Below are 11,163 nucleotides of genomic sequence, written 5' to 3'. Positions count from 1 at the left end.
CAATGTAATGAGGCAAAATTTGAAACTTAAGGGATTCACAAACTACTAAGGTGCCGTCAGTTGTGAGAGGCACCCTTATTTCACATAACACAGAGTAGAAGAAAACAGAACAAAACGCTGCCAAGTAATTATAAGGTATCACTGCATTCACTGAAAGATGCATGCCAATTCCAAATATGTTTCAGTGTGAAAATCTATCCTAGAATTCATGAAATATGGTAGAGAACTCAAGTATAAACTATGCTTTATCAAGAGCTGTAACAAAGATGCAACATGTCCTGAAAACACAGAAGGTAATACTGATTTTGACCAGAAGATCAAAGAAAAAACAAGTATGTGAATCTTTGAAAGAAGACTACAGTTTGGCCTTATACATAAAGGGTGGATAAAAAAAACAGCACTCTCATAAGAGAGAACGGATGCTTAAAAGTTGGGAGAACCACAAGAATCATGTAAAAGTGAACAATAAGCCACATGAGAATACTAAGAAACAAGAGAAACAGGTGACAAATTGGAAGTTTTGTCTGAGGCATTCATATACGATAGAATGCTGAACCGTATGAAACATTTCCAAGGATTTGGCTGAAAACCAATTATCTGACTCTTTTGAACTTCTCAGCATATCAAATTGCAAAAACACTGAAAAATAAAAGTGGGAAAATTAGACAGAAGGATTTCTTGAGAGAAACCTGCACTGGGGGATCTCTCCCTCTTCCATTATTACTTCTTCTCATCAATTTAGTGAGAATTTCAATGGGGGGGGTCACTAGATGCTTTAATGTGTGTATCCTGTCATCAGAGATATGTCAAACTGCAACCAAACTCTGGCCCCATGGTCTTTGCAGCAAAATAGGAGTTATAGCTTCACTTATAGCTAGTCAGATATATGTAAATTTGAAGGACGGGCCATGGAAACTAAAGTGGGTTAGTTGCTTTGAAAAGGATTGTATCCAAGATGGTAGTCTTACATACTGAGAGAACCTCCAGCTGTGAGAGGTTATGTGGGACTACTAGGAGTTGAAATAAATTTGGGGGATGCAGCTGAGGGAGAGGCCTTGCTCCCATGGTTAAATGCATTCAGAGAAGCTTAATATGAGGAAGAAATAGTAAACATTGACCAGGACCAGAAAGCCTAAAGCCATCTTATTTTAGCATTGGTCAGTGAGACTTCACTTACCCTCTCTCTCTCCTTCCTACTCCAGGTTCCACCTTGGTGTGGTCAGAAACAGCAGTTGACTAGTGAAGGAGGAAATGAATGAACAAAAAGGAAAATCTCTCTTTTCTACGGTAGTTTCTCACAGGATCCCGCATAGGTAAAGAAAAGAGTTTGACTTCACATTAACTTTTGAGCTTTGATTCATCTGTTTTACTGGAAAATTTAGTGACAGAATTTAGATTATGCATATAACTTAAAAGGAGTAAAAGAAAGAAAAAATCTAGCAGGAAGAAAAAGTTGTGAAGTTGTGTAAGTTTGCATCTAGGAGCAGGGGAAGGAGTACGCATACCGAACAGGTTTAACGGGATGGTGAAAGATTAAAAAGCAAACTACTTTTATAATAGTATTTCATTAATTCTTTTCAACATACAGGTTATTCAAGACAAAAAGAGGAGTTTGGATAAAATGGCATAGGGTTGACTTCTGGACTAAGAATTTTGGATTTTATTCTGTAAGCTGGTGGAGAGGCATCAAAGGGTTTTGAACAGGAGACTGACAGGATTACATCTCTCTGTTACAGACTTCAGTTATTTGCATAAAAGTATATCCTCCCTTATATTATACACTTACAGAGGGCTGGCTTTGTTTAACTTGTCCTACATAACTTTCAGTACTGAAAGTGAGCATTATACCGTTAATGAGGTTGCTATTAAACCTCTGTAAAACATCTGTGCTATCAATAATTTTGAGTATTGTTATAAAAATCAGATGAAAGCACTGGATATCATAGGAAAATTTATAACAACTAAACATATAGAAGAGATTTTTTTAAAGGCCTAAAGAAAGGATGTTGTAATGGTTAACTAGGAGCACAATAACATTGCATAACGAAATGAACAAATTCTCAGAGTCTTATAATCATAAGGTTGTATTTAGTTAATGTGGCTATGGGTTAGCTGGAATTGGCTGATTTGGACTGGGTTCAATTGGGGCAACTCAGTTCTGCTTCATGAGTCACTCATTTTTCCCTTGGGACCAGCAGGCTGTCCCAGACACGTTATCTCACAGTGACAGCAGAGATGCAAGAGGACAGGTAGAAACACGAAAGTGCTTTTAAAGCCTTAGGTCATGACATGCCAGCTAGCATTCAATGATTAAAACAAGTCACACAGCCAAATCTAAGTTAAAGGGTGAAGAAACAGTTTATATTTTTTGTGGGAGTAACTGCAAATTCACATGGCTAGTTAATTTTACATGTCAACTTGACTGGGACTTGTGGTGCCCAGACATTTGGTAAAACATTATTCTTGGTGTATCTGTGAGGGTGTTTGTAGATGAGATTAATATTTCAATCAAAGCCTGAATAATACACATGGCAAAGGGCTTTCATATAGGGAATGGTGAAGACTCAGGGCCACTAATATAACCTACCTACATACTTCCCTAAATCAGTGCCATTTCATAAAAAAGAGATAAAATGTGTTCAAAATACAGACCCCCCACCACACACAGAATCAAATACCATGCAACAAATGCTGCAGTTATTATCAGTAATACCAACAATAGTATTGCTAAATTTGATGTCTGTGAGATAGGGTAGGTGGCCTTAAACCTTCTTATTGAAAATCTAAGAGAATATAGAGAAGGAAACGATATGTTATTCAATAGTAGTGGAATTAAGGCAAGTTCTAGCCAGATGGAGGTGAGGGCAATGGACATTTCTGCTCGATTGTTTGGTTTTTATCAGTGTTTGCTTTACTATTGGATACTAGAGGCCCCACAGGAGCAGAGTGTTGATTAGATCTCCTTCGAAACCTTGGGTATGAAGACATGTCTGAATTAGGCAGGGGTGCTAGATTCCAGTGCTTTTGCTGAGACTTTCTACTTAGGCAATCCCTCCAAGAGTCTCATGCCTCAAGGCCTAAAGCACCAGGTTTAGGTGCTTTTTGTGGAAAAAGGAGGAAGTACAGAATACCTTCTTTCTCTGCAACTGTGCTCACCCATGCGTCTCATGCTGCTTGTATTAAGCTTTACATTTATTTTGCCTAACAGTTATTTTGCCTTTATACCATCTATATTATTTATTTTGTTTGTTTTTATTTTTTCTTTATTTAATTTTTACAATTGTATCCTTCTATTATTCTCTTTGAGCAAATTATAACTGTGTACTTTCTTGTATTTTAAGTTTCCTTTATGCAGCCATAAAAAAGGATGAGTTTGCGTCCTTTGTAGTGACATGGATGCAGCTGGAAACCATCATTCTTAGCAAACTATCACAAGAAGAGAAAACCAAACACCGCATGTTCTCACTCATAGGGGGGAACTGAACAATGAGCTCACTTGGACTCGGGAAGGGGAACATCACACACCGGGGCCTATCATGGGGAGGGGGGAGGGGGGAGGGATTGCATTGGGGAGTTATACCTGATATAAATGATGAATTGATGGGTGCTGACGAGTTGATGGGTGCAGCACACCAACATGGCACATGTATACATATGTAACAAACCTGCACGTTATGCACATGTACCCTAGAACTTAAAGTATAATAAAAATAAAAATAAAAATAAAAATAAAAATAAAAAAAAAATAAAAAAATAAAAACAGCAGCCCGAAAGCTAACATCCGCTAAGGGTAATAGTTGTGCGGATGGTTAGTGCCCTAGCCCTTCTCTCCAGTAACAGTTCGTGGTACCTCACTGCAGCCTTTCTTTAAGAGACACATCTTGGTGTGAAACACACACACACATACACACACACCCATACATACACATGCACTGCAGCTACAACTGAGCTGCAAAGCAGGTTGGAGTGCAAGGGAGTTTTCTGCTTTATTCTGTAACCCGGCTTGACAAACTCAGCAGAAGGTTTACAAGAGTTCTCTGTCTCCTTCTAAAGGAAGGTGGGAACAGCAGGTAGTGGAAATTGGGATGCATTGCCGGGGCGACAGGAGGACAGCTTGTACTTCTTTTCTGCCAGGGCTGTCTGTGTTCTCTGCCCAAGCAGACACAATCAGTTTCTAGCGTAGGCTGTCTGGCACCAACTGTATTTACCATGGTTTATTCTTGGGATTCCTCTAAAAGGGCATGTGACATTTTTTTTCCCCAAACCAAAGAAGGACCTGCTAAAATGTGGGGATTGATAATGGAACCTACTTGGGGCCCAATTCTGGGAGCTCATTTGAACCACAAGGGACTAGATGCAGGCCTGAGTCTTCCATAACATAAACTGTCAGTGTTATTCCAGTTAATTAAACATATAAAAGGGAAAAAGGCAATTAATATTGTAGTAGGTATGGTAAGAATAGACCAGCATTCCAAAAATAAATCCTAGCTCTATGCCTCTTAATAGCTAGAGTTTGTTAGGAAGAGTCACAGATTTCTATATGACTCAGTTTCCTTTTCTGCATATTGATGATAATAATATTATGTACTTCCTCATGTTCTTGTGAGGAAAAAATAAGTTACTAGCGTATGCACTGCATAAACATTTGTGAAATAAGAATTTATTCAGACATATGTAAATATATCAGCTGCCTGACTATTGCTTCCTGGCCAATAATTACAAGAGAGGAGTGGGGCTTGCATTCATTTGGAAACTGAGAGAGCAGGCTCAGGGAGGAGGAGCCACCCATGCCTTTTCTTGGTGTAGATGCTGAGCTAGTCTTGCTTAGCGTATAAAGAATATAAACCTGAGCCTGATCAAAGGTGAAGTGAGTCTCGCTACCAGAGACTCGGTATCTGGATGAAGGGTGATCCCAGGCCACTGAATTCTTCCTATCATAGTGCACACTCCCATGTTGACCAGTGCCTATAACTGAGTTTCTTCTGCTTTGAAAGTTGCTTGCTTTCTGAACCTGGAGTGCTGCCTGGCTCTCAGCACATGAATCTTGTTCACTACATCTGCAGATAGTAGTTTCCTGTTATGCAAAAATCAGTGACTCCTAAACATAGTTCCCAGACCCACCTGACTCTTGGTTTCACCTGCCACAAAAAAGGACGATATTCCCCACTAAAAGTATTTTCCTCCATGGTTCCCTAAGTAAGTCACACTGCCATCTACCGAGGTAAGCAAGGCCCCAAACCAAAATCCATTCCCAACACCTCTGTCTGCTCATCCCAAAATATGTCACCAATCATAAAACAAGTCAATGGCCCCTCCTAAGCATCTAGAGTCCATCCACTCCTGTGCCGTGCACTGCCACCACAATTATCACTCCCGAGTTTCTACACCAGCCACTGAACTCACCTCCTGCATCGAGTCTTGGCTCCTTCCAACCCGTTCTCTAGACTGAACCCAAGATTACACTTTTTTCATAGAAAATCTGTTTATGTTACTCCCTTCATTTAAACCTTTCAGTGGGTTTATCCAATACTTTTTAGATAACAAGCAAAGCAATCAACATACCTGGGCTCCAAGGCGGCCATTCTGGTCCTGCTGCTTCACTCCAAGCTTCCATACAGATCGCTAGGTTGCTGCAACACCCTCAAGGCCTCTCACCTCAGGCACATGCTCTTCTCTTGGCAGGATATGCTCCTTCCCCACGTGCCTCCATGTGACAAGCGTATTCTTACTCGTCCGTCAGAATGCCATCCTTCTAGACTGCCTGAGCCACCATGACAGAATACCACAGACTGAGCTGCTTAAATAACTTTTTTTCTCACAGTGCTGGATGCAGAAAGTCCAAGATCAAGATGCATAACTTTTTTTCTCACAGTGCTGGATGCAGAAAGTCCAAGATCAAGATGCCAGTAGGATTGGTTTCTGGTGAGGTCTCTCTTTCTGGCTTGCAGAAGCTGCCTTCTCTCTGTTTCCTCACATAGTCTTTCCTGTATGCACACACTCTCATGATGTTTCTTCCTTTTCTTGTGAAGACACCAGTCCTATCAGACGAAGGTTCCAGTCTTGTGACCTAATTTAACCATAATTATCTCCTTAAAGACCCTATCTTCTGGTAGAATCACATTGAGGATTAGGGCTTCAATATATAAATTTGAAAGGGGAACCATATTTGGTTCATAACACCACCTAATCAGTACTTCCTCAAGGTTTCTCAAATACATACAGTTTAGTCAGAACTCCCTGTTATACAGTTCCCAAACTATAAATAATTTTTTAAAATTACTTGTTCAATGGCTGTCTCTCCTAGTAGTCTATAAGCTCCATGAAGGTAGTTACTTTTCATACCTTGTTTTTCAGTGTATCTTCTGTATGTCTTCCAATATATCCTCCAATGCCTAGCATAGTGTCTTGTAAGTGGATTCAAACTAGGGTGCTTTTGTTAAAAAACAAAAAAACACAACTTCTGAATGTTAACACCTCCCTATATTAGACCAGAGATCACCTCACCCCTTGGATAGTTTTTGGGACTAGCAAGGTGCTCTCAGATAGAATAGGTTCTATAGTGATTTGGGTCCTTTGCTCTTATCTTAAATAGCTCCTGTTTTTTCTACTTCATCACAACATACAAGTGAAGAAATGGGAGAAAAACATGATTCTCAAGGAAATAAAAATCACACAGTGTTTTCTAGAGTTTGGATGTTTTTCCCCTCCAAATCTCATGTTGAAATTTGATCTCTAATGGAGATGTGACCTAGTGGGAGGTGTTTGGTTTGTGGAGGGGAATCCCTGATAAATCGATTAATGCCCTCTTGCAGTGAGGAGGTGGGGAGTGAATTCTCACCTTATTAGTTCCCACAAGACCTGGTTGTTCAAAAGAGCCTGGCATTTCCCCTACCTCTCTTGCTTCCTCTCTCTCCATGTGATCTCTGCACATACTGGCTCTGCTTCATCTTACACCATGTGTGGAAACATCTTGAAGCCCTCACCAGAAGCAGATGCTGGCACCATGCTCTGTGCAGCCTTCAGAACTGTGAGCCAAATAAACCTCTTTTAAGTTACCAGCCTCAGGTATTCCTTTATAGCAACACCAAATAAACTAAGACACCAGTTTTGCTTGATAACTGGTAAATTTTATACTGCCAGCTCTCCTCCAAGATCCTTCCCTCTCATTAACCCTTCATATCCAATTGATCTGCTATCTACTAATATCTCTTATAACCTTGTAACCATCTTCTTTTATACTTTTCTGCTTTTCCTCATCACTTAGTTCCTACATTTCTATAATAATTCTAACTAGATGTATCTATTTCTCCCTAGAATGCCAACCTATTCTTCCCATGCTATTTGGATAAAAAATAATGAATACCACAAGGCCTACAAATCTCTTAAATGGCTGGCCCCTGCCTATAGTGTTCTCCTTTGCTCTCAGGATCAAGTCCAACTCTTCATGACAGTTTTTTAAGTCATCTTAAAATCTGAACTTTGTTTTGTTGTTCAGCCTCGTCTGTCACCCACCTGAACTACTTACCTCCCCTTGCTCTTTCTCATCTGTAGCCTTCACGACTCTGTTTTCTCTTTCTGGAGTCCATTCTGTTATTCTTTTGGCTAACTCCATCTCTCTACCCCCCGGGGTTGGTACTGTCTCCAAGAAAATAACTACATTCCCCAAATTTGAGTCTGAGGTCTTTTCTATAGGTTTTCACCACACTCTGTTCTTTTCCATCTCAGATATCATAATTTTTCTGTTGATAAGGCTGCTGTTCTCTGCTCAATCTAAGTTGATTTTCTTAAATTGGAGGGAGTTGTTTCATTAAAATAATGTGTGCATATCTCCTAAAATCCATGGCAACAAAAGATAGCCAGACTTCAGAAGTGCCTGGAGCCAGGAGGTGGAAACCCATTGAAAATGAAGCCAACCAACTGTTAGATGCTATGCCTCCTCCCCTTCTTTTCCCTGTTCCTCTCTTCATTGGTTTATGATTCTTGTCTTCATGAAGATTAGCTTCTTTGACTTCATCACAAGGCAAAAAGTAACTACCTTGTAGCTTTTGATTTCAAGTAGAAATGGACCAGGAGAGTGATTCTGATCGGCCCAGTGTGAGCAGGTATCCTCCACTGAGCCAAACAGCTCTAGCCAGGAAGGCAAAGTCATGCAGCATCAACTCCTTCTGGAGACTTCACATTTTGGGTTAAAAATCATATCTAAGAAAATGTCACCCTTATTGCTGGACTAAACAGTGCCTTTGTGTAAACTCTAAAAATTTGCTCATTTCTCAACGGAAGTTTACTGCTTAAGGCTAGAAATTTATTATAATAAATATATTTATATATCTATAATGACTACAAATGCACACATGTATCAAAAAGCCTTGGCTGAGGTTCTTATGAACTGATTGGATAGGTACTTCAAATGACTTTCTTTAATAAACATTAAAAATGAAGTTTATTATTGTTGGCAATTGTCCTTCTATTTTGCAAATTGATGCAGTATAAGTATTGCAGAAAAGAATGCCAAGTTTATTGTATGAGATTATAGGGGAAAAATCTATATTCTCACTTATCCAAACATAATTTTTTTAGAAGGACCTCACAGTGGTTACTTACAAAAATGCCTATATTATACATAATTATCAAATTTGAAGATAATTTTTGTTAATTTTCAGCTTAAATTGTCAATATCTGCAAGGCATACTGATTGGAATTAGAAACGTATTACATCTGAATGCTGTGGGCTCAGAGCCTATCTCCAGATCACTTAGTGACTTAATGTCACATCCAACCTCTACCATATTGTCACCCTCTTCCCAGATCTTTAAATTATAAAGCTTCCTTTTAATAATCGCATTTGTTTGTGATCCCCACACTCCTAGTTATGGTTTAATCTGACAATAACTTGATCCTTTTTATTCATAGCAGATGAAGAGTAAATAAATAACAGAACATGTGTTGGTGCACACAAAGAATGATGGGGTTGAGAAGCCAAGGTATCTTATTGTTTGACAGAAAGGCAGAAAGCAGATTTAGAATATTTTGGAAAGAATATTGAATGATGGGTAAAGGGCCCATAGTATCTTCTGTAAACACAACTCATATGATTACAGTTTTTTCAAACGACACAGGAACTAGCAACATGTCATAACAACACTCAGGTATGACACGGAGAGATCTTAACGCTGACGTGAAGGAGCAGTTAATGAAAACAAGAAAAGAGTAACTGATCAGCTGAACTTCAAGTTATAAATGCAAGTACCAGAATAGGCTAGTTCAGGATCTAGTAAATTAAAAAGGCCCCCATCTTCTCTGATTTGCTCATTTCCTGTACAGTAGCTATGTTATAGACCAAGTTGACGTTTCTGATATGCAGACATATTTAGCAGTCTTCATAACATTCTCCTTCCATAGACTTTACTGATAAAGCATTATAGAGTGCCAAAAATTTCCCTCAAGCTATTTGCTGGCTAGGCTTCTCACAATCTGAGAGTGAGAGGGTTAAGTGTTGTGATCATAAACCATACAGTAATTGCTCTCAGACCTATTAGCAAAATGTCTTGCATAGAGTGTCATCCTGCCATTCCCCATGGGTCCTGTTCACTAAGCCTTTGCATTTTGACAGTTATTATCATCCAAGCACAAAACATCATTGCTGCAACATGGAGCTATCTGCATAGTAATGTATCAACATTACTTGGTCTCCAAGAACAACTATTAAAATACTGCTATTAATTGGAATCTGAAAAAGGAAAGGCAAGCTTTTGCATTTATTTTCAAAAGACACTAACAACAAATTTAGTTTAGGTTTAAATCACAAGAAATACAACTACATACATCTCATTCTAAAGCAATGTTGCCCAATTTACAGAAATAAGAAGTCTTTGGTAGGCTTTCTGCACACTCACTTTGAAAACATTGCATGAGAAGTTCTGGGGAAGCTGTTTTAGCAAAATAGAATGCTTTTCCTTCCTGACTCTTCCTTTCTCTGGGATGCTTGCATTACAAAATATGTTGCATTCGTCAGGATTGCCCATCTCTCCTTTATTCCTATATATTTCCTTATTTGTTTAATTGGATTGTTTTCCACTCCTTAATCTTATTTCAGGGAGCAACTGTAATAAACAAAGAGCTTCCTATGTAGCAATGTTGAATCCTCATTCCTTCATTCATTAAATATTGAACTCAAATTTTAAAATAACTGACTAGAATTAATGAATTTGTCTTTTTATTCATTCACTTATTGACTGAGTGCCTATGATATTGTGAATATACCAGAGACTCTCCTAGGTACTGGGTATACAAAAAAATACATTGATTATGCTCTGGAAAAGCTCATTTTCTGGCAATGGATTGTAGTCTCTGGTTATGTAATGAGTCAGAGATGAGATACTATTATGGTGGTCTCATTCACATACATCTAACTTACCCTGAAACCGACCATTGTTTATTTACCCATCTTTAAATAAAACAATGCCTATGGAATACTAACTTTTGCAGAAAATGTATAATTAGTTAAGTTTTTAATTCAATAAGACACAACAATGCTACATTACACGTTATTCCAAATCTCAGTGGCTTAAAATAATAACCAGATTATTATTATTATTTATTCCTTTTTTTTTTTTTTTTTTTTTTTGAGACAGAGTCTTGCTCTGCCACCCAGGCTGGAGTGCAATGGAGCAATCTCAGCTCACTACAACCTCCACCTTCCAGGCTCAAGTGATTCTCCTGCCTCAGCCTCCTGAGTAGCTGGGATTACAGGCAAGTGCCACCACGCCTGGCTAATTTTTGTATTTTTAGTAGAGACGGGGTTTTACCATGTTGCCCAGGTTGGTCTTGAACTTTTGGCCTCAGGTGATCCACCCTCTTCGGCCTCCCAAAGGGCTAGGATTACAGGTGACCACCACGCCCGGCCATCACAATAACCAGATTATTATTATTCACAAGGCTACAGGTCAGCAGGAAAGCTCCTGTAGTTTCAGCTATGCTCCGTATGTGGTGACCAATAGCTAAGTGTTGGGAAAGTCATTGTGTTCGTTTTGACTGAGCTCTCATGTACTTAGGGATCAGTGGCTGACAACTAGTCTAGAATAGCCTCAACTCTTCTTCACATGTGCTCATGAAGAGACAGGTATAAGAATGAGCAAGCTCCATTGTTAGGAGCACAAGTAGAAA

General features: G+C 39.0%; 1 long non-coding RNA gene across 1 annotated transcript; it reads left to right on the top strand.

Annotated features, from left to right (window-relative positions):
* Nucleotides 1-1,262: 1,262 nt before the first annotated feature.
* Nucleotides 1,263-1,885, top strand: LOC111549355. The gene is made up of 2 exons (XR_002733707.2): nt 1,263-1,313; nt 1,589-1,885. It is a non-coding gene; the product is annotated as an uncharacterized LOC111549355 (long non-coding RNA).
* Nucleotides 1,886-11,163: the final 9,278 nt, after the last annotated feature.

This window comes from Piliocolobus tephrosceles, chromosome 3 (assembly GCF_002776525.5).
Source record: "Piliocolobus tephrosceles isolate RC106 chromosome 3, ASM277652v3, whole genome shotgun sequence".
Classification (NCBI taxonomy): Eukaryota; Metazoa; Chordata; class Mammalia; order Primates; family Cercopithecidae; genus Piliocolobus; species Piliocolobus tephrosceles.
The sequence above is the reverse complement of the archived record's forward strand: the minus strand, read 5'-3'. Positions and strand labels throughout refer to the sequence as shown.